General features: G+C 36.9%; 1 pseudogene; it reads left to right on the forward strand.

Moving 5' to 3' along the window:
- Positions 1–12,723: 12,723 nt before the first annotated feature.
- Positions 12,724–24,430, forward strand: part of LOC141322867 (uncharacterized) — a 677,976-nt pseudogene continuing 666,269 nt past the window's right edge.

A 24,430-nucleotide genomic window follows, 5' to 3' on the forward strand; every position in this document is an offset into this window, starting at 1 on the left:
TGGTGATTGTGGACCGCTTCTCAAAGTTTTGCAAGCTCCTACCCCTGAGAGGACTACCCACGGCCTTCGAAACTGCGGAGCTCCTTTTCAATAATGTCTTCCGTCATTACGGCATACCTGAAGATGTGGTATCAGATCGCGGTCCACAATTCATCTCCCGTCTTTGGAAGTCCTTCTTCCGGCTCCTAGGTGTGACCGTCAGCCTCTCCTCTGGCTACCATCCGCAGACCAACGGCCAGACGGAGAGGAAGATCCAGGAAGTGGGGCGGTTCCTCCGGACATTCTACCATAGCCGCCAGAACTCCTGGAACCAGTTCCTGGGCTGGGCCGAATACGCCCAGAATTCACTGCGGCAACCATCCACCGGCCTCACACCATTCCAGTGCGTCCTCGGTTTCCAGCCACCCCTATTTCCCTGGAATGGTGAACCATCTGAGGTCCCCGCAGTGGATCACTGGTTCCGGGAGAGCGAGAGGGTCTGGGACGAGGCCCACCACCACCTACAGAGGGCAGTCCGCAGACAGAAGACCCAGGCGGATCGGAGGAGGAGCACGGCCCCTGAATTCAGTCCAGGTGATCAGGTTTGGTTGTCCACCCGAGATATCCGTCTGCGGCTGCCCTCCAAAAAGTTAAGTCCCAGGTTTGTTGGTCCTTTCCAAGTCCTGGAACAGGTAAACCCGGTCACTTACAGACTTCAACTCCCTCCGGAATACGCATCCATCCTACATTCCATGTCTCCCTCTTAAAACCATTTCACCCACCTCTCACTTCCTCCACAGAACCTGGCCATGAAGAGGAACCTCCTCCCCCCCTGATGCTAGATGACGGCGCCATCTATTCCGTCCGGGAAATCCTCCGATCTCGTCGTCGTGGTGGTCTCCTAGAATATCTGGTGGATTGGGAGGGGTATGGACCTGAAGAGAGGTCATGGGTCCCAAGAGAAGACATCCTCGATCCCACGCTCACCGAGGAATTCCACACCGCTCATCCGGAGTTTCCTGCACCTAGGGGACGAGGGAGACCACCACGGCGCAGAAAATCTCAGCCCTCAGGAGCGGGCCCTGGGGAGGGGGGTAGTGTCACGGATTGGCCAGGTTCCACACCCCCTTAATCACACCCAGATCACCATCACCTGAATTCTGATCACCGGCACCTGCACGTCATCATCACAGCCACCTATAAATACTCACGCCACACACCACTCTATGTCCGGGCTCGTTCCACGAAAGCGGACTATAGTGTCACTCTTCCCAAGAGTCTCGCTATCCTATTGTTACCTGAAAGTACTTACCTGAACTCTGTCTCGTTCCAGTTTTTCCAAGTTCCTGTTTCCCAAGTTCCAGTCTTCTGAGTCCAGTCCTCCGAGTGTTCCCATCGGCAGTTCAACGTGGTGTGTGCCGTAAGTCATCCTCTGCTCCGTTCAAGGAATCAGCATTCCCTTCTCTGCTATCTGGATCCTGCAAGGAAGGATATAATCCCATTCAGTACCAAGTTCACTCAACTCCAACCTCTCATCGTCTGCCATACTCACCTAGGATTGGGTCTTCTCACATCTTCGACATCGCTGCTCTCTATAAATAAATATTATTGTTTCACTTACCTTGTTGTCCCGTCTGCTTCATAACAACCGTCTCCTCACCTTCAGCCCGGGAATTACTGCCGAGCGAGCCCGCTCCCGGACAACATGCCAGATACGCATAACCTTTCACTCAGTTTATGATCCGTAAGAGTGAACTTGTGAAAGAAAGACTAAATTAAATCACTATTGACATTAAAACAGAACATTTATTGATTTGTCTTTTGTTTCATCAATCTTATTAGGTTCTTTGAATTATTGCACTTAACTCACTCAAGGTGAGTTTAAGTAAACTACAAAACATTTGTAATAGATGCAATGAATAAATACAATCCTTCAAAAATTAAGATGAAATTGGATCCCTTTAAAATCCTGTAGAAATGATCATGCAGCATATTTATGCCTTGTCCTATAAGACAATCCTATAAGACCATTCCTAATTGGTTCCAAAACTGATTATTACAGCCTTCCACAAAGCTGCCAATGTAGGTGGTAGAAGTGAACAAGTAACTGGTGTGTGCAAATTAAATTCATGCACACTGATGTTAAATTGCTAACAGTGTCCTTTATTGGGCTTCAATCAAAAAACAGTGCACTTCCTGTGAGCTCTCCTTCCAATTCTTGATATACAAATGTGAAGTTCTTACATTGTAGACAGAGCAAACACATTGTCTATAGTCCATATTATTCCTTGCACATGTATGCATTAAGCTCAGTCCAACACAATAGAGCTAGTTGACACATTAAAGTGTACCATGGACAAAACACATTGCTTTAAAAAGTGAATTAGAATTTATATAATTGTAGGAGCCCTGTATAGGATTCTTATTGGAATCCTTTCGGATTGTTTTGACAAGGGAACAATTTTGCAGATTCTTGCAACAATGTGGTGCCTAAGAAACAAAGAGGTGTAAGTCTGTAGAGTAATTTACAACAGCTTTGGTTGTGGCCAATCAGAATCAAGGACTGGAAATGTCCATTCTAGACATTTTGTTTGAAACTCTGTCCATGCTAAGGGGATCTGTTAGACTTCTCTTTATTGTGAATCTTCATGTGCCTGTTAAGGCTTCCTTTTTGACTGAAACGGTTTCCACACTGTTTGCATGTGTAAGGCTTCTCTCCAGAGTGAACTCTCATGTGAATGTAAAGGTATAGTTTACGAGTGAAACTCTTCCCACACTGTTGGCAGGTAAAAAGGCTCCCTGTAATGTGAACATTCTGGTGAACTTCAAGGTTTCCACTTTCACTGCAACTCTTTCCAGACTGAGGGGATCTGTGAGGCTTTTCTCTATTGTAAATTTTTATGTGACTTTCAAGTTGTCCTTGTTGCCTCATGTGAACTCTCATGTGAATGTTAAGGCATTCTTTACGATTGAAACCCTTTCCACACTGGCTGCATGTGTAAGGCTTATCTTCAGTGTGAATTCTCATGTGTCTGTTAAGTTTTCCTTTTTCAGTGAAACTCTTTCCACACTGTTTGCATGTGTAAGGCTTCTCTCCAGTGTGAATTCTCATGTGCATTTTAAGGTGTCCTTGTTGGAAACTCTTTCCACACTGCTTGCAAGAGTAAGGCTTCTCTCCGGTGTGAATCCTCATGTGCCTTTTAAGGTGTCCTCTTTCTTTGAAACTCTTTCCACACTGATAGCAAGTGAAAATACTCCTAGTTCCAGTCTTCTGAGCACTTTTTTGTTTAGAAGTCTTTTCAGACTCTAAGGAACAAAAAGACTTTTCTCCAGATACGAAATCATGAAGATTCTCAAACTGATCTTTCTCTTCAGTTTCATTTAGATCTTCTCTCTCCTCTTTCAGCGCTGTTAGATCTAAGGTGGAAAAACAAAAAGATAAAAGTTAACCCCAGTTTAATGGCACAAAGCAATTAACATCAAAACATGTAGATATGTAATGCATGTATGCTAGATCCTATACTAAGGTGTCCAGATTAAGTTGGCTGTTATACAATTAATTAAATCTAGGAAATCTATACAGACCGATTGCAATTATTATATAACATTTTTATGTCTCCCAGGGAATAAAATTCAACAAATTTAGAGAGAGACTACGAAAAAGAAAGGGGACAAACTCCGCACTCAACCGACAGATGGAAAATTCATCACACAATAATTACTTCTGAGGTTTTATGAAGGGGGCAATTATGTTACACTGACCTTTTAAGTGGAAAACACCCCAAAACTGACTGTCAGAGAAGCGGTGGAAAACGGTCATTAATCTCTCAAAAATCTTATTTAAAAAAAATTAAATCACTCGATTTAAAGTATATCTGTCAAAAACATTAGTAATATTATAATTACGCCTCTGGAAACATAAAAAAAATACTAAATTTAAACTTCCAATTGAAAGTGAAAAATCCTGTCTGTTAACCTGCCTGAGGATTTTATTAAAGACTGTGCATTTACTCCTACGCAGCTTCAGGGAGCGGAGGACTTAACTAAATGATGAGAAGGGAACTTTGATGCTCACTTTGGGAATGTTGAACTCATAGGCGACTCTCGAGAGCGAGGAGAGCACTGCTGTGCTCAACTATAAAAGACTTGGCTCTCAGATCGAGAGAACTCACATGTTCCATCTGAGACTGGTAGCTTTATCAGGCATTACATGCAGACAAAATGAAAATTACATCGAAAATGTTCTGAAGAAGGTTCTCTTGGAATGTTCTGAAGGTTTCCTTCAGAGATACAGTGATATAAAACAATGATTTTGAAACGTACAGTTCTCATGTTTGTTCAACAAAGTTAAAGCCTTTTGGAAAATCTATTTGTGGTGGTCAGTTTTGATATTGTGGTCATGTTATATGATATTTGTGTCGCCACAAATTAATCAATGTATGGGAAACACCACAGAACAACCACCTGAGCCCAACTTAAGCCAACTCATCACCTTAACCTTAAGTTGGGGTAGAGTTAAATTAATGCCAAATCTTTGCCTTTTGTTTTTTGTGTACACACCCCAGTTTGAGAACCACTGGTTTCTATTGTTCATATGTTAAAATACAATACCTTGGTGTATGACCTACTGCTCCACTCTGATGCCTCCTGAACAGTGGTCATCTATTTATTTACTTGATTATATTGATATTCAACAGATATAGATCTATTTATCTGGTTATACATTTAATATATTTTGTTCCTTCTTTTTTTTTTCCTTTTTTCTCATTTTCCTCCTTATTCCCCATTTTTAAATGACTTTATATGCACACAAGATATAGAGCTGTGCAACTTATACATTACAATCTTACACCTCACTTAATTACATCAGAGTTTAACTTCAATGTTTGTGCTTTTGTTTTGGCTCATTTTTTATTTTTTTGTCAGACTTGCTTTATATTTACAGCACTGTTTTTTTGTACTGTTTTTCTGTATGTCCGACATTGTCTTGTTCTACAAAAAAAAGGTAAATGAAATGATCTTACTAGAAAAACTGCATGAAAAAGTGTAACCTGTTCCATCTGTATAGTCTCAGTGAGCTTTTATGAGTTTTCACACATGCACAGTAAGGCGAATTTAACGTTTCTGACATTTCAGTGTGTGGATGAGAAAATTTTTGGAAAATGCCTGAAAACGCTTATGTGGATAGAGAAAATAAAAAAAGGCTGTTTTCAATTGTATGCGGATTCATTTAGGTGTAGCCTAAGTGTTTACTTGTTTATTTCCTTACCAAATACATTAACAAATGTAGATAGCAAGCAGAAGCCAAACATGATTACTCACATTCCAAGGTTTGCTTTGTTACTTTTGCATAAGTAGACAAAGTGCTAGAAATCAATGGTTTTAATTTTAGAAGCAGATACTAGGTTTAATGTTACAGAAAAAAATATAATTTTGGTTTAGGCTAATTCCATATTATTGTTACAACTTAAATGCGCAATCTCATAATAACAAATGGCCAGTGCTAAAGTAAGATCTTCTCAGCTGTACTTGAAGGCAGCATTAGTATGTGATCTCAACACTTCTGTCAAATGTCAAAACATTTCTACACTTGTGTGATATTATTCATAAATATCATTCATTTCTGTAGTGACTTCAGGTTTGAGAATAAAAACCAACCTGTTTGTTCCTCAGTATCTTCATGTTTGACTCTAAATGCTTCTTCAATCCTTATGTTTTTACTCTCCTCTTTAATAAACCCCATGTTTGTTTGTTCCTCAGTATCTTCATGTTTGACTCTGAATGCTTCTTCAATCTTCATGTCTTCATTCTCCTCTTTAATTAACGCCATCTTAACAGTGTGTTACATGGATCTCTGTTGATTCTCCAGGAGTTTTTCTGTGTGTTTGAACACTTTGTCCTGTTTAAGATGAGAATAAATAATAGAAAGAAAAATCAATGCGAACTAAATCTCTGGGTGCGTCTCAATCAGCTCCTAGTTCAGTAGTCAGTGCACTAGTAAGACAATCAGAGAGTTAATAGACTTCAATAGACTCAGCATTATAAATAAATTAATAGACTTATATTGAAGGTATAAAATATATAGGCTATTTTGATTTATATTTGGAATTCAATTGTTTATGGTATCTAATATGCTACACTTTAATGAAATCATTCTCGGTTGTCATTCACTCGTTTGTGTTTGTTGTTGTCGTTTGTATAGGGCTTGGAATCGATTCCAAAAAGAATCGATTCCGAGGCATTGGGAATCGAGAGTCGATTCCAACGTTTGGAATCGATCCTCTCAAGGGGAATCGACTCCTCATTCAGAGCGGTTTTCAGTTCAACAAAACTTACCTCTTAAATGGAAGGCTGCATATTTCGGCTGCAAGTCATCAAACGTCGATTGACGAAAATAAACGTAATAAAATCGACTCATTACTAAACTCGTTTAAGGATTGCAGCCTTCAGTTTGAGAAGCATCCATTAATTTGCCTCTTGCTCTCTAATAGCTATTATAGTCTGATACATTTCCACGAAAAGATTCGTTCTGTAGCGAATTTAGCTCAAAAGGGAAATGTATATAAATAATTACAATTAATCTTGATTAATTACCATTATTTATATCAGCCGCCAGTAGTAACTGTAGCGGAATCGAATCGCCATCAATTAATCTGTTCGCCTAGCGAACATACAGGGTAATTTCTTATCAACCCTAAGCAATGATATTTTCTTGGCCACAGAATAATAACATTGTTAGCGTAATAATGCATTAGAGCATGTAGCTTGATCGGAAATCGTAAAGGGACATTAATTTGCAAGGCAGAATCAGAGACCCATGTAATTTGTGCACAAGAGTTTTATTAACTAACGACTAACATATAACTAATCTAAACAAACAAAACAAACATATACTCATTCATACAGGGTAGGGTAAGAGGATGGTTAGAGCAGTATAGGAAAAGGGGCTTGAGGCTGAGCTGACCATCTAAAGAACCATCAGTTTCTAATTCAAAGAGCCATATACGATAACTTACACTTAAACCTCTGTTTAGTGGAAGAAACGATACCTGCATCCGTACGAGAGTCTCGTGGAGCCTCTGAAGAAGTCCTGGATGGTTCCATTTGATGGCCGGAGTTGCACTTTCTTGAAGCTCTGAGGTTGTTCTTGACTCTGTTATGGTTGAGAGAGTCTTCTCTCCCAAATGGGCTGTTCTGAGGAACAGCAGGCCGCACTTCAGAGATGGGGATCCAGAGATGGCCATGAGTGAAGAGGGAGAGAGTTCCGATGGTGTACATTTGGATAAGTTCCATAGTCGAGTGAAATTACCTCCAGTGGGAGTATTCTGTGTGGAGAGTCCACACATCTCCATATGTTGAGGCCCCCCTCTGGGCCTGGGGAGGCCTCCCCACAAGCAGCAATCAAGTTTTTCAGAAAGAACTGGTCGGAACTAGGTGTGAGCCCTTTTAACATCTAGGAAGATAACAACTCTCAAAGTGGACTTGACCAATGAGAGAGGCTGAAATTCCGAGCGGGGGTTTCGAAATGATGTGGGCTTTTACGACCCTTTGTTTGAGAGCAAGGTATTTTGCATGTGGGTAAATTCATGTAAATCTACTAGGGATTCATGAAACTCTAATATGTTACCTGTGTATCAACATATAATATGCATCATCTTTTAGATCATCAAAATACGAATTCAGAGATACTAAACATGACACGTACATAATATATCTACTTGAGATATCTATCTATATCTATCTTAACACATGCATAAAACATTACACATATAAAAAAAGGAAAAAAAGACAAGGTACATAAACCACAATGATATACACAATGAATGGACCATTTGTGTGTTCATTCATAGGAAGGTTTTCCTATAAATTAGGGAAGAGTCCATTTCAGTAGGCCAAATGTCTTTCTTAAAATTGCTGCATTCCTTTGGATCGTAAAACTGGTGTTATCAGATAGTTGCCCTGGCAACTGAGCCCTTAAGGCCCAGTTGCTTTAATGTTGGTAGAACTGGGGGTTGTTTCTAGAATGCCAACCTAAAGTTGGCTTCTTGGTTTTAAGGATAATTTGTTAAATGTAACAAATAACTATGTCTGATTGGTCCAGACGCTACAGTTCGGATAGATCATTTAAATGAACCAGTTCAAAAAACGATTCAGATGTTATTTTACGGGAGAACTGGCTCATGATGTCCACAATTTTGAGCGCTGCACGACAGAATAGATCATGATGTGTCTTGATCTTATTTACATCTTAATTTAATCTTTCTATCAGCCAATGATAACTCTGAAAGAAAACGCAGAGAGCACGTCAGTGGCCGAGAGCGCATATGATTGACAGCAACGCCATGAGCTCTTATATCCACAAGCTCTTATATCATCCTGCATTTATTGCGAAATTATAGCTCTTATATCAGTGTTGTTGTTAAAGTTCTGTTTATTTTGTTTCAGTGTATAGTTTGCAAATTTTGTCATTTTATACACGTCACGTCTTGTTTTATTCACGCAATAAATGCATGTCCATATATATATATATCTTTTTTTTATACGACCTTTACATCCTGCATTTATTGCGAAATTAGCTTCCTCCAATCTAAAAAACAAGAATCGAAAAAGAATCTAAACAACAGTGAGGAATCGAATCCAATCGATTCCAGAACCAGGAATCAGAATCGGAATCGATTTCCAAAATTTTCGGAATCGAACAGCCCTACGTTTGTAGTCCGCGTGCCGCTGAATCGAATCACTGAATCATTTCACAAATGATTTGATTAAAATGATTCGGATTCTGAGTCTCTCACTTCTTATCATCACACGATTGATTCATGATATAGAGAGAGAAATGAGACACATCTTCTGTGTTATTAAAGGCTAACGTCTTCAGTAGCACTAAATAAAGCATTACATTTATTTTACATAGCTTGTAAAAACGCTTTATTGATGCAACAATGTCCATTGGTTTAAAAACTTTAAAAGCACAAACCTTTCTTCAGGCGAATCACAACAGATGAGGAGCGCGGCGCATCTTTATGACGTCACATCATCGGAGCAAAATAAAAGTCCCATTGGTGCACTGCTCTCTAGAATCATATAGAAATGTTGTATATAGAATAGAATTTCGTACCCATATTATGATGCTTTTCTAAAGTTACTTCTTAAATCTATTAATATTACTCTCTATTTTTTATGTACATTTATAACACTTTGTTTTATGTTGATGAACCTTGCCATTAAATTCACATTAAACTAGTTTATGCTGCTGTGTAACTGTTACAACGAGGGTGTGATGACAAATTTGAACTATCAATCTTTTGACTATTGTAATCAATTTTTTAAAAAAAAAAATTTTTGTTTATTTATTTATTCTTTTGGATAGTTACTGAAACACTGTCTGGGTTTTTAGTTTTATTTTGCTATTAGGGCAAATGAGGACACAAAAATATATTTGTGTCAGTTTCTATTTACCACTACAGAAGTTTATTTATAATGAATTATGACTTAGATTTCCCCAGAGTATTATTACTTTTTTAAATTGTTATATAATCTGTGCTAAAATATGATTATAATATAAACAAGTAAAATAATAAAATTTCAGTTTTTGAAATGCATTTACAATCAAAAGTCATTAATAACAGATCCAGACTGAAAATGAACAAATCCTCTGTAAGGATTGGATGGAAATGATAATATGGTCTGTATTTGATCTTTTCTATTTCAGTGGTAATGTTTTTTTATTTTTTAATGGTAATTTGGTTTTAAATACATTTTTTCAGTGTAAAGGAATATGGTTAATTCATTATTACCTTTTCAGTTTCGATAAATTGGCAAAAATATGCCAACATATTCAGTTCACTCAATATCTTCTTTTATTAACAGTGAAAAGTTTAGGTAATAAATACAAGACACAATAAACTGTTTATTAGAAACTTTAACTAGAAGTACATCTATCAGAAAAAAAACATGTTGTATTAGTGTTATGATTTCAGTGAAGTTAAATGTTTTGAAAACAAAATACCTTTAATACACCTGCAGGAAAATGAAGATCAGGAGACTTGTTTGAGCTGGTCCTGTGTGTCGCTGCAGTCATCCAGACTGACTACATTTACATTTATTCATTTAGCAGACGCTTTTATCCAAAGCGACTTCCAAAGCAACTAAAAAACTCAATCACTGGAGTTTTATTCAGATTTCAGGAAGCTGTTCTTACAGATGAAGACAAAGCTCTCAGATCACAAGCTTAAACACAGTATTCAAGGGATGTGAGCAGATCTATACTGTACTCTAACTATAGCACTCATGATCACAGAGATCAGGGAAAGACATTCACACACAACTCAAGTGTTCATTAGCATTAACAATGACAACAATTAAAGAAATGAGCCAGAAGTATCAAGAGTATCACAGACAAAAGATGACAGTCTCATTTTACATTTGTATTCACACACACCTAAAGAAAAAGAGATTAATTTACAATTGAAAATTTCTGCTTAATTTCCAAAGCAATAATTTTATTTCAACCAATATAATTGTGTTTTTTGCAGTAATGATTGTCACACCTATGGACTGTCCTTGTGTTTTTTTTTTTTTTTTTTTTTACAATGTGCTCCTTGTCCTTGTTTGTCCTGGTGTTCTCTAATGCCCATATTTGGTTTTCCTGTCACTGTTTCCATTGTGTTGATCAGAAAGATAAATGTCATTTAAATTTTAAATGAATATATTTCTCTTTAGGAGTGTGTGAATATGAATGTGAAATGATGCTAAGTGTCATCTTTTGTCTTTATTGGCTGTTGATGTTTCTGCCTCATTTCTTTAATTGGTGTCTTTGTTTCTGATCAATATCTGAGTTAAATATGAATGCAGAGGCTGAAGGTGAGACTTTCCCTGATCTCTGTGATAATGAGTCTATTGTTCTGCTGATTGGATTAGAGTCGCTGTAAATCTGCACAAATTCCTGTAACTGCTTACATCCTTTGAATATTTTATCTTCTAATGACGATCCTGAAATCTGTCTAAAACTCCAGTGATTGAGTGTTTAGTCAGTCTGGATGACTGCAGCGACACACAGAAACATCTCAATCAAGATCTGATGAAGATTCTCCTGATCTTCTTTTCTGAGTTTACTACTTGCTCTAACTGGATATTGCAGGTATTTTGCTTTTAATTTCACTATAATCATGTAGACATTGAGGATGTAGCTCATGAGCTCATTAAGAAATGGATTGAACTTAATATGTTGGCATATTTTTGCCAATCAACGAAACTGAAAAGGTAACAATGAATTAACCATATTCCTTTACACTGCAAAAAAAAAAAAAAAAAAAGTATTTAAAACCAAATCACCATAAAAAAACATTACCATTGAAATAGAAAATATCAAATACAGACCATATTATCTTTCCATCCAATCCTTACAGAAGATTTGTTAATTTTCAGTGTGGATCTCTTATTAATGACTTTTCTTTGTAAATGCATTTCCAAAACTGAAATCTTAATATGTTACTTGTTTATATTATAATCATATTTTATCACAGATTATATACAAATTTTAAAAAGTAATAATACTATGGGGAAATCTAAGTCATATTTCATTATAAATAAACTTCTGTAGTGGTAGATAGAAACTGACACATTTGCTTCAATAGCAAAATAAAAATAAAAACCCTGACAGTGTTTCAGCAACTTTCCAAAAGGAATAAACAAACAAAATAACAAAATAACAAGAGATTGATTACAATAGTCAAAAAAGTGCTAGATCAAATTTGCCATCATACAACCTTTGTAACTGTTACACAGCAGCATTAACTAGATTAATGTGAATTTAATGGCAAGGTATATCAACATAAAACAAAGTGTTATAAATGTACATAAAAATAGAGAATAATATTAATAGATTCACGATGTTAGTAACTTTAGAAAAGCATCATCATATGGGTACGAAATTCTATTCTATAATCAACATTTCTATGATATATTTGTGATTCTAGAGAGCAGTGCACCAATGGGACTTTTATTTTGCTCTGATGATGTGACGTCATAAAACTGCGCCGCGCTCCTCATCTGTTGTGAGTCGCCTGAAGAAAGGTTTGTGGTTTTAAAGTTTTTAAACCAATGAATATTGCTGCATCAAGCTTTGTTTTTACAAGCTATGTAAAGTAAATGCATCGTTATTAAATATAACGTTGTAATACTTTAGAGATACTGAAGACGTTAGCCATTAGTAACAGAAATTGTGCGTCTCATTTCTCTCTCTATATCATGAATCAATCGTGTAAGATAAGAAGTGATGAGAGAAACTGAGAATTGAATCATTTGAATCAAATCATTTGTGAAATGATTCAGTGATTCGATTCAGCGGCACGCGGACTACAAACGACAACAACAAACACAAACGAGTGAATCACAACCGAGAATGATTTCATGAAAGTGTAATATATTAGATATGATGTACAAATAAATATCAGTTATAAATTAAAAATAGCCTGCCTAAATATAAACCTTTTTGGTAATTTGTATATTTTATAAATTTTATATGTAAGTCTATTAACTCTCTGACTGTCTTACTAGTGCACTGACTACTGAACTAGGAGCTGATTGAGTTTGCATTGATTTTTCTTTCTATTAATTACTGTCATCTTAAACAGGACAAAGTGTACAAACACACAGAAAAACTCCTGGAGAATCATCAGAGATCCATGTGACATGAAGATTGAAGAAACATTGAAACAAGAAGATATTGAGGAACCAACAAAGATGGTGTTTATTAAAGAGGAGAGTGAAGACATGAAGATTGAAGAAACATTCAGAGTCAAACATGAAGATACTGAGGAACAAACAGGTTGGTTTTTATTCTTAAAGATAAATAAAAGATATTAATGAATAATGTGTGTAGACATCATGCATTTGGTTCAGTTGTAACATTATGGAATTAGCCTATATATATATATATGGTAGAGTGGGGGAAAATGCCCCCTTAAGGAAAATGTGACATTACAGTGAAACAAAACATAAATGTGACTAGAATTGCCATCCCGGTTTTGAGTGACTATGGCAGGAGTTATTCACCAAATATTAAAATTGCTCAGCCTTCATTATTAATTAGTATTTTTACTGGTCATATTTTTGTACAAAGGGGGCGTTTTGCCCCAGCAGTTGGGTAAAATACCCCCTTTCTTACCAGGGGGGGGGGCATTTACCATGTAATCCTCTTCTCGTAAAACACGTAGCTGGTGTCAACAAGGAGATTTGTTTATCCCCGTTGCCAACGTAGTGCATAGCAACAGTGAAAATGTATCTTTAGTGGTTATTTTGGGAAAAAAACAGGTGGGGGGCATTTTCCCCCACTCTACCCTATATATATTTATATATATATATATATATATATATATATATATTAGGGGTGGAGCCAAACCCGAATACGGTATTCGGAAAGGCACAAATAGCGTGTTTTTTATAAATACTTATTTCGAACAAATACTTAAAAAAAAATATATTTGTATTCGGGAACAAGAAAAACTTTATATCAAAAAGCTGCATTTCCTCATGAGATTGCAGTGCATGCCCGCATGAGTGAGTGAGTTTACAATGTCTCCCACGAAAACTTGGACTGGTTCGCGGACTCGTGCATAAAAAAACCGGAATCTACTATAGCACGGAATGCCACGGAATTAATTGATTTTTGGATTAATAATTCAAATCGCGATATGGACTAGTGTCTGTGAAAACTGAAATGCAAAAAGACTGTTTTAATATGAATCCTGCATGTTCCGTTTGCCTCTGTCTGTATGAATGGTGGAGACGCATTATTTTTATTTTTTTTACTACACACATCCTGAGGCACACATGATGCTCCTGCTAATTTTTGGCATTTGCATCTCACATGAACAGATAAACTCAATCTCCAAAGCTGCTGTGAGTGTTAACTTTCAACGTTTCATTTGAGAAAACTAGCAGCATATCATACTGTACACAGAAACTTCACAGCAACCTGTCAAAATAAAAGTACAGTTTAACACATAAAAGAACAATATTAGTCTTGTATTACTTTTGTACAGTATAATGTAGGTGTTTATATATTCCTATTTAAATAATTGACAAAACAATATATATGATAAAAAATAAATATTACAACAAGATTAACCCCTTAATTGTAGAAAAAAATATTACAATTATTATTTAAACGTTTTAAATGAATATAATTTTTCTTCCATGTATTGATTTTAACAGTAAACCCAAAAATTAAAATTATGCTTTAATTTGATTATCAGAAAAATTAAAACGCACAAGAGAAAAAAAAAAAAAAGAAAGAAAGATTGTAGAGCCCTATTGTTCAAAGTGTTAAAATAGAGAGTTTTGGACTTATTTTTTCAATGAAATAAATGTTTTCGTTATTACACAAAGTAGGCTAAAGTACCGGGAAAAAAGTAACTTTTGTTCTGCCAGATCTCCCAGTCAGGGGTTGATAAAGTTTAGTTCTTGGAATTCTGTGCATTAGAAAGAAGTTCTTTCAGAAGAAGAACAGTTCTTTGAAGTATTATTTGTTTTTATTCTGTCTGTTCAGCATCCTCCAACAAGGACGGGTGGTGGTGGGGTTCATAATGTTCACAATGGTATTTTATTAGTTGTTGGTTTAACCATGGATGAGGTAATGGCTGTTATGTTATTTTCTTTTCAATTATGTTCCTTGTTACATGTTCAAAAACACTAACCAATATTGCATATCCATTATTATTATAATGGATATAATTAAAGAATACTTACACTATAACTTAAATTAGCTTTCTAATAACCCTTCAGACATTGATTATGTTGTTCAGGTGTGTTTGATTAAGGGTTGAAGGAAAACTCTGTGGGGCTGTGGCTCTCCAGGGCAGATGTTCGCCACCCTGCTCTTGAGGGTCTCCAATTAGCACATCGCTCCCAAAGAAAACATCTGGGCCCCCCTCTCATCTATGAGAATGAAGTCCTCTGCTCCATGGAACTTTGTGAGGCAATCATACCAGGTGTCTTATGCTTCTGCATGCTTCTCCCAGGAGCTCCCATCATGTGACTGCCCTTATGACTTAGTTGGCAGTGCTATCCTAACCCTAACTCAATTTAGAGGGTTGCCTATGATCATGTCACTCCTAAGGTGAGCCTCTAAGTTCTCCTTTGATTTCTGAGAGTTGAGTCTGCTCTCTCATGTTCCGTGAGGCACCAAAAATTGTTGTCCACCTTTGCCTCTCTTAGGTGGCTTTTATGGTTGAGCACAGCAGTGCTCCCCTCACTCTCAAGGGTCACCTATGAGTACAGTGTTCCCAAAGGGAGCATCAGAGTTCCCTTTTCGTATCTTAGAGTTGAATCCTCTGTTCCCTGAAGCTGGAGCTCAGGGGTGGACTGGGACAAAATTTCAGTCTGGGAAATCTCACACTCATCCAGGTCATCCCATACACCCACAGCAATCTCTGAAACATGGACAACCCTATTTTTGTATGGTCATCACGTAAAAAAAGGTTTAAATCGTTAGACTATGCAACATGTAAAATAATTCAAAGTCCTCTCCTGAACTGCACCTTCACTTCCATTTTACTTTTCAGTCCCTTTATTTTGTCCTGATCTCTCACATGACTTAAATACTCAAAATTCAGCATACTATGCTTACTAAATAGCCTAAAAGTTCAAATTACAACAGTGGGAAAAATAATTATTTGATCCCCTGCTGATTTTGAGTAACAACAACAGCAAAAAAGTAGAAAAACGCATTTCAAAAAAGTTATAATTGATTTGCATTTTAATGAGTAAAAAAGTATTTCACCCCTTAGAGAAACATGACTTTGCATTTGCTGGCAAAACCCTTTTTGGCAATCAAAGAGGTCAGACGTTTCTTGTAGTTGGCCATCAGGTTTGCACACATCTCAAGAGGGATTTTGTTCCACTCCTCTTTGCAGATCCTCTCCAAGACATTAGGGTTTTGAGGCTGACATTTGGCAACTTAAACCTTCAGCTCCCTCCACAGTTTTTCTATTGGATTAAGGATTAAGCATAATATTTTCACCTCCATGTTTAACTCCAAGGGTGTTTGGGGATGCTAGAACAAAGCAGGTTATCATGCATACTTCTGGTTTAAATATCCAGGATGGTTTCTTTCATTGTTTATTTTTCTTTTATGACAGCGTCTTAGTAATCGATTCAATGTGGCAAATACCACAGATATGCTTATTTATGTTTGAGCTTATATAACTGTATTGTTGCTTATGAATAAATTAACAACAAATGGTGGAAATAATCGTACATATAACAAACATTTACTTGAATGAATCTATGATTGATTTAGTGTTATGTCAAGCTCTGGGGGAAAGACTAAGAAAAGTCAAAACCTGACTTGAGATAAGATAACAAATCAATCTGGGTTAAAGTGGTTCCATAAATGACCACTTGGATGGATTTAATGCAGAGCACAAATTCACCATCTTCACATCTCACTTCACTTTCAATTGGTGTAAAAATGTTGCCTGTTCTCTTTTAAAGGATATGGTCTGTGATGTGTTTGTTTGTTTTGCAGTAAGTTTTTGGGCATTTTCCATTCAATAGGTCATTGTAACAGACCAGTGGTTCCCAACCATAGACTGTAAAAAAGATGGACAACGCGTTTCCGCTTCTTTCCACTATAGAAAAGTGAAGCCAAAACAGCTCAATATGGCCGCTACCATCTTGGGGGAAGTTACGTCATTTGGAGCCAGAGCATGTGCAGTAGAGGTTCGTTTGGAGCCAGAGCATGCGCAGTAGTGTCGTGAGGCGGAGCCGCGGTGTCAAAGTCCCGCCCAAACTCCCGCAGACCCAATCGCACGATCACAATCATGACACCACACCCCGTTTTTATAGCATCAAATAACTACTTAAATGCAAACTTATTAGAAAAACGAACACCTGAGCATGAATCAGCATTATAAGAACTACCTCACACGATGGAAATCACCTTTGGAAAAAAATTATTTGCCGTGTAATTTGATTATTTAGTTTGGCTCACGTCCCATTAGATTACATGGAGAGGGCGGGGTTTATGACCTATACTGCAGCCAGCCACCGGGGGGCGATCGAAAACTTTTGGCTTCACTTTTCAGGACACCTACGGCACGCTTGTTCCCAACCATGTTCCTGGAGGCACCCAACATTGCATATTTTGCATCTCTCCTTTGTCTGACCATTTGTCATCCATTTTAGGTCTTGGTGCAGGGGTGCCCAACCCTGTGCCTAAAGATTTACCATCCTTCAAAGTTAAGGTCCAAACCAGATCAAACACACCTGAACCAGTTAATTAATCACTTAATTGGAGAAACATGAAAAACATGCAGTGTTTAGGGGCCTCAAGGAACGTGGTTGGGACTCGCCGTAACAGCCCATTTTTATGATTGGCTAACATCATTGCCCCACAATAAAACCTCAGAAAGAATTATTGTGTGATAACGTGTTCATCTGATGGTTGAGTGGGGAGTTTGTCCATTTTCCTAGCCTTTCTTATTTTTGTTGCATTTGATCCCCTAGAAGACATTTAAAAATGCTACATCATAATTGAGATCAATCTTTATCTAGGTTTCCTAAACTATTATTAGATTGAATAAACTGTATAGCAGCCAGCTTAAACTCTATAGGACACCAGACTATGATCAGGTTTGGACACCGTGATATGAGATCTAGCATACATGCATTACAAATCTACATGATTGGTGTAACCTGCTTTGTGGCATTAAACTGGGGTTAACTTTTATTTCTTTGTTTTCCCACCTTAGGCCCAACAGCACTGAAAGAGGAGAAGGAAGTACTGAATGAAACTGAAGAGAAAGATCAGTTTGAGAATCATGTTCTCATAACTGGAAAAAAATCATTTTGTTGCTTACAGTCAGAAAATACATCTACACAAGAAAGAGCTCAAAAGGCAAGAACTAGGAGTTTTTTCACTTGCTTTCAGTGTGGAAAGAGTTTCAATGAACAAAGAGAATTTAAAGTCCACAAGAAAATTCACACCAGAGAGAGGCATTTCATCTGCCAACAGTGTGGAAAGAGTTTCAGTCACAAAGGAAACTTTAAGGTCCACAAGAAAATTCACACCGGAGAGAGGCGTTTCATCTGCCAACAGTGTGGAAAGAGTTTCACTCGAAGAGGAACCCTTAAAGACCACATGAAAATTCACACAGGAGAGAAACCTTTCATCTGTCAACAGTGTGGAAAGAGTTTCAGTCAAAATAGAAACCTTAAAACACACATGAGAATTCACACAGGAGAGAAGCCTTTCATCTGCCAACAGTGTGGAAAGAGTTTCAATCAAAATACAAACCTTAAAGTCCACATGAAAATTCACACAGGAGAAAAGTCTTTCAAGTGCCGTCAGTGTGGAAAGAGTTTCAGTCAACAAGGAGAATTTAAAGTCCATATGAAAATTCACACTGGAGAGAAGCCTTTCATCTGCCAACAGTGTGGAAAGAGTTTCAGTCAAAATACAAACCTTAAACTCCACATGAAAATTCACACAAGAGAGAAGTCTTTCATCTGCCAACAGTGTGGAAAGAGTTTCACTCAAAATAAAAGCCTTAAAGTCCACATGAAAATTCACACTGGGGAGAAGCCTTTCATCTGCCAGTGTGGAAAGAGTTTCAGTCAAATACAAAACCTTAAAGTCCACATGAAAATTCACACAGGAGAGAAGTCTTTCATCTGCCAACAGTGTGGAAAGAGTTTCATTCAAAAAGCATCCCTTAAAGTCCACATGAAAATTCACACAGAAGAGAGGCGTTTCATCTGCCAACAGTGTGGAAAGAGTTTCAGTAAAAATGGACAGCTTAAAAGGCACATGAGAACTCATACAGAAGAGGAGTGTTTCATCTGCCAACAGTGTGGAAAGAGTTTCTCTAGTAGAAGATACCTTAACATTCACATGAGAATTCACACTGGAGAGAAGCCTTACACGTGCAAACAGTGTGGAAAGAGTTTCAGTCAACAAGGATACCTTTACAAGCACATGAAGATCCACACTGGAGAGAAGCCTTACACATGCAAACAGTGTGGAAAGAGTTTCTCTAGTAAAGGATACCTTTACAAGCACATGAAGATCCACAATAGAGAGAAGGCTGACAGATCCCCTCAGTGTGGAAAGAGTTTCAACCAAAATGTATAAAAATTCTGATTGGTTGAGCTACATCTGAAGCTGTTGTAAATTACTCTACAAACCGTCATTATTTGTTGCCTATGTGTTGCTCGGAAAAAAACAAAAACAATGTAGGGTCTGGACCAATCAGACACAGTTCATTAGATTTACCAAATAATCAATTTTTCATTAGATTAAGAAATGATCACAGACCCCCCTCACCCAATCCACAACACTGGCAGCCATGATAAATGGTCTTAGTATGGCATCCAGGACTCCTCTGCCAGACCAGATAATCTTTACGACTCAAAAGTATGTAGAGAGAATTTTTATAATTCCAACTAATACTCAAAAAAAGGACACATACTGCCATAAGAACTGACTTTTATTAATTCTTGGAAAAAAACTTACTGTGAATGAACACGCATATCCTTAGATCATTGTGTATTTTATTACTGTTCATTTCTTTTGTATTGTGTAATGTTTTTATTAATGTGTTATGATAGATCACTATGTAGTATAACCACACATATAACACATTTGGTCTCCTTGAATTTGTATTTTGATGATCTAAAACATATATGTTATCTTTTGATACCTATGCAACATATTAGTGTTTTAAGAATCATAAACTTTCCCTCCAAAAGCAAAAAAGTCACCATTGGCTCTCTAGCCTTCCAATTATCAATTGATCTCCCGTGGGCTTCTGGGATAGAAAAGTAGAAAAGTATCCCTCGATCGGCACTTCGAAATTTGGGCGGGACGCAGTAGGCATCCAGGGATCTCTCGCTTACACTTTTGTGGTTACTCTTCTCACGACCCATTTCCCCTACTATATAGTAGTTAAGTAGGCATATTCGAACGATACTTAGGTATACGTACACTTGAATCTCACGAGAAAAAGTGCTTCATCCTGGTAAATCTCGCCTACTCTTTTGTGGTGTTTGAGATTTCATGCATACTTTTTCTTCGCCTACTGCTTTTTGCCTACTAAATAGTATGGAAGTATGCGATTTCGGATGCAGCCACTGTCTGTATATGTCTTCTTGTAAATAAACTACCAGTGCTTTTTCAAACTTCTCAATGTCTCGTTGGAAGGGCCCTTGGAAGTCTACCAATGAAGTGTGGAGCTACTTTGTGCCTCGTAAATGGTGTAAAACAGTGATTTATTTACATTGCTAGTCCGATGCCCGATCCACCCTCAGCAACAGCCTGTTTTTAGCATCGGCTAACTAGTGCCAGATTTCGAAGTGCAGGGGACAAACCGAGATGAACTATGAAAGGTAAGTTCACAGTCAGTATCATGATTCATTACACTTTAGATCAATATCACACCGGACTTCTCCTTTAACTAAAAACAAAATTTTTCAAGAGTTCGCGAAGTAGGAATAACTGCAGTTCAGGAGCAATGGACATAATAAAAGGTTCAGGCATGCTGAAAGGTTGGGGAGAAGAGAAACTGGACAAAGCTGTCTGTGGGGGTGTGGTTAGGAGTACCTTCTGTTGAACCCATTTACTTTTTGGCAGGGCCATTGCTCCAGACTTCGTTTTGGCTGTTCATTGACACGACAGCCTGATTTTGGAGGCCTGTAAACACAAGCTTTTGAAAACAGGTTTTAAAGCAGGGGTGTTAAACTCAGTTCCTTGAGGCCCGCACTGTGTTGTTCCAACCCTGCTCCAACACACATACTATGCAGTTTTCAATTAAGCCTGAAGGACTTGGATCAGGTGTGTTTAATTTTAACATACTATCTCAGCATTTCCAAAAATGTATTTTGTTACCACTTATAATACAATTGAAACATATTTCATAAACCTTTAAATATACTAATTATACATAAAAAATAAACTTACTGATTATTTAAAATACAATAATAATATATAACAAATGTATACAAGGCGTATTTATAATGTATTGCCCACATGTTTTTATTAATAAAAAATACACTTGATTATTTAAAATACATGAATAATATATAATAAATGTATACATAGTGTATTTGTAATGTATTTTTTATTAATAAAAATATGTGGGAAAGACATTATAATTACGCTTTGTATAAATTTATTATATATTATTCATGTATTTTAAATAATCAACAAGTGTATTTTTTTTGTAATAAAAATATGTGGGAAATACATTATAAATACGCCTTGCATACATTTGTTATATATTTATGTATTTTAAATAATCAGTAAGTTTATTTTTTATGTATAATTAGTATATTTAAAGGTATATGAAATATGTTTCAATCCTATTAGAAGTGGTAACAAAATACATTTTTTGGAAATGCTGAGATAGTATGTTAAAAGCACATTTTAGTTCATCTTCATGGTGTCTCAAAATAGCACAGTTAAGTACACTTAGATGATCTTAAGTTTATCTTAACATATACTTAAGAATAACTTTTAGTATATTGAGTACAAAATTAGTGGCCGAAAATAGAGTACATTAAGTACATTAGGGAAGTGCACTAAGTGTACTTAAATTGTATTTTAGCACACTTTTTTCACACTTTGTATATTCTTTTAATATATTATTGCTATACTTTAAATTAGTCATAAATATATTTATAAATGTTCAAAAGTAGGGTTCAAGTGTATTTCTAGTTGTAACTAAATATATTTTTTAAATACAGATATAGTATGTTAAAAGCACATTTTAGTTCAATTTCATGGTGTCTCAAAATAGCACAGTTGAGTACACTTAGATGGTATTAAGTTTATCTTAACATATACTTAATACTATTTTTTAGTACAATAAATACAAAACTAGATAAAAAGTTTGTTAGCAAACTTTAAGTTGGCTTGAGAAAGCCTAGCCAATAAGTTTTAAGTAGTTTTAAAAGCTTTTAGTTTAAAGAAAGTTTAAAGGTTTTCAGTTTGAAATAGTTTTAGTTTGATTAATAAAGTTTGAAGATAGATAGGCTAGATAGATATAAATAGTTTGAAAATAGATAGATTTATAGATATAAATAGTTAGAAGATATAAATAGTTTGAATGTGAATAGATGCTAAGGTGTTGCTATGCTGTTGCTAAGGTACCCAGGGTGGTTGCTAAGGTGTTGCTATGTGGTTGCTATGCGGTTGCTAGCATTATTTAAGCAAGACTTGCAAGTCGTTAACATGATTTTTAGCATGACTAACAAGTCGCTAGCATGATTTTAGCATGACTATCAAGTCGCTAGCATGATTTTAGCACGACTAGCAAGTCGCTAGCATGATTTTAGCATTATTTTACCATGACTAGCAAAGTCGCTAGCATGATTCTAGCATGACTAGCAAGTCGCTAGCATGATATTAGCATGACTAGCAAGTCGCTAGCATGATTTTAGCAAAGACTAGCAAGTCGCTAGCATTATTTAAGCAAGACTAGCAAGTCGCTAACATGATTTTTAGCATGACTAGCAAGTCGCTAGCATGATTTTAGCACGACTAGCAAGTCGCTAGCATGATTTTAGCATTATTTTAGCATGACAAGCAAAGTCGCTAACATGATTCTAGCATGACTAGCAAGTCGCTAGCATGATTTTATCAAGACTAGCAAGTCGCTAGCATTATTTAAGCAAGACTAGCAAGTCGCTAACATGATTTTTAGCATGACTAGCAAGTCGCTAGCATGATTTTACCATGACTAACAAGTTGCTAGCATGATTTTAGCATGACTAGCAAGTCACTAGCATGATTTTAGCATGACTAGCAAGTCGCTAGCATGATTTTAGCATTATTTTAGCATGACTATCAAAGTCGTTAGCATGATTCTAGCATGACTAGCAAGTCGCTAACATGATTTTAGCAAGACTAGCAAGTCTCTAGCATTATTTAAGCAAGACTAGCAAGTCGCTAACATGATTTTTAGCATGACTAGCAAGTCGCTAGCATGATTTTAGCACGACTAGCAAGTCGCTAGCATGATTTTAGCACGACTAGCAAGTCGCTAGCATGATTTTAGCATTATTTTAGCATGACTAGCAAAGTCGCTAACATGATTCTAGCATGACTAGCAAGTCGCTAGCATGATTTTATCAAGACTAGCAAGTCGCTAGCATTATTTAAGCAAGACTAGCAAGTCGCTAACATGATTTTTAGCATGACTAGCAAGTCGTTAGCATGATTTTACCATGACTAACAAGTTGCTAGCATGATTTTAGCATGACTAGCAAGTCGCTAGCATGATTTTAGCATGACTAGCAAGTTGCTAGCATGATTTTAACACGACTAGCAAGTCGCTAGCATGATTTTAGCATGACTAGCAAGTCGCTAGCATGATTTTAGCATTATTTTAGCATGACTAGCAAAGTCGCTAGCATGATTCTAGCATGACTAGCAAGTCGCTAACATGATATTAGCATGACTAGCAAGTCGCTAGCATGATTTTAGCAAGACTAGCAAGTCTCTTGCATGATTCTAGCATGACTAGCCAGTCGCTAGCATGATTTTAGCATGACTAGCAAGTCGCTAGCATGATTTTAGCAAGACTAGCAAGTCGCTAGCATGATTTTAAACATGACTAGCAAGTCGCTAGCATGATTTTAGCACGACTAGCAAGTCGCTAGCCTGATTTTAGCATGACTAGTAAGTCGCTAGCATGATTTTAGCATGACTAGCAAGTCGCTAGCATGATTTTATCATTATTTTAGCACGACTAGCAAGTCGCTGGCATGATTTTAGCATGACTAGCAAGTTGCTAGCATGATTTTAGCATTATTTTAGCATGACTAGCAAAGTCGCTAGCATGATTCTAGCATGACTAGCAAATCGCTAGCATGATTTTAGCATGACTAGCAAGTCGCTAGCATGATTTTAGCAAGACTAACAAGTCGCTAGCATGATTTTAAACATGACTAGCAAGTCGCTAGCCTGATTTTAGCATGACTAGCAAGTCGCTAGCATGATTTTAGCATGACTAGCAAGTCGCTAGCATGATTTTAACATTATTTTAGCACGACTAGCAAAGTCGCTAGCATGATTTTAGCACGACTAGCAAAGTCGCTAGCATGATTTTAGCACGACTAGCAAGTCGCTAGCATGATTTTAACAAGACTAGCAAGTCGCTAGCATGATTTTAAACATGACTAGCAAGTCGCTAGCCTGATTTTAGCATGACTAGCAAGTCGCTAGCATGATTTTAGCATGACTAGCAAGTCGCTAGCATGATTTTATCATTATTTTAGCATGACTAGCAAGTCGCTAACATGATTTTAACATTATTTTAGCATGACTAGCAAGTCGCTAGCATGATTTCAGAACGACTAGCAAGTCGCTAGCATGATTTTAACATGACTAACAAGTCGCTAGCATGATTCTAGCATGACTAGCAAGTCGCTAGCATGATTTTAGCAT

This window comes from Garra rufa, chromosome 1, assembly GCF_049309525.1.
Source record: "Garra rufa chromosome 1, GarRuf1.0, whole genome shotgun sequence".
Taxonomy (NCBI): domain Eukaryota; kingdom Metazoa; phylum Chordata; class Actinopteri; order Cypriniformes; family Cyprinidae; genus Garra; species Garra rufa.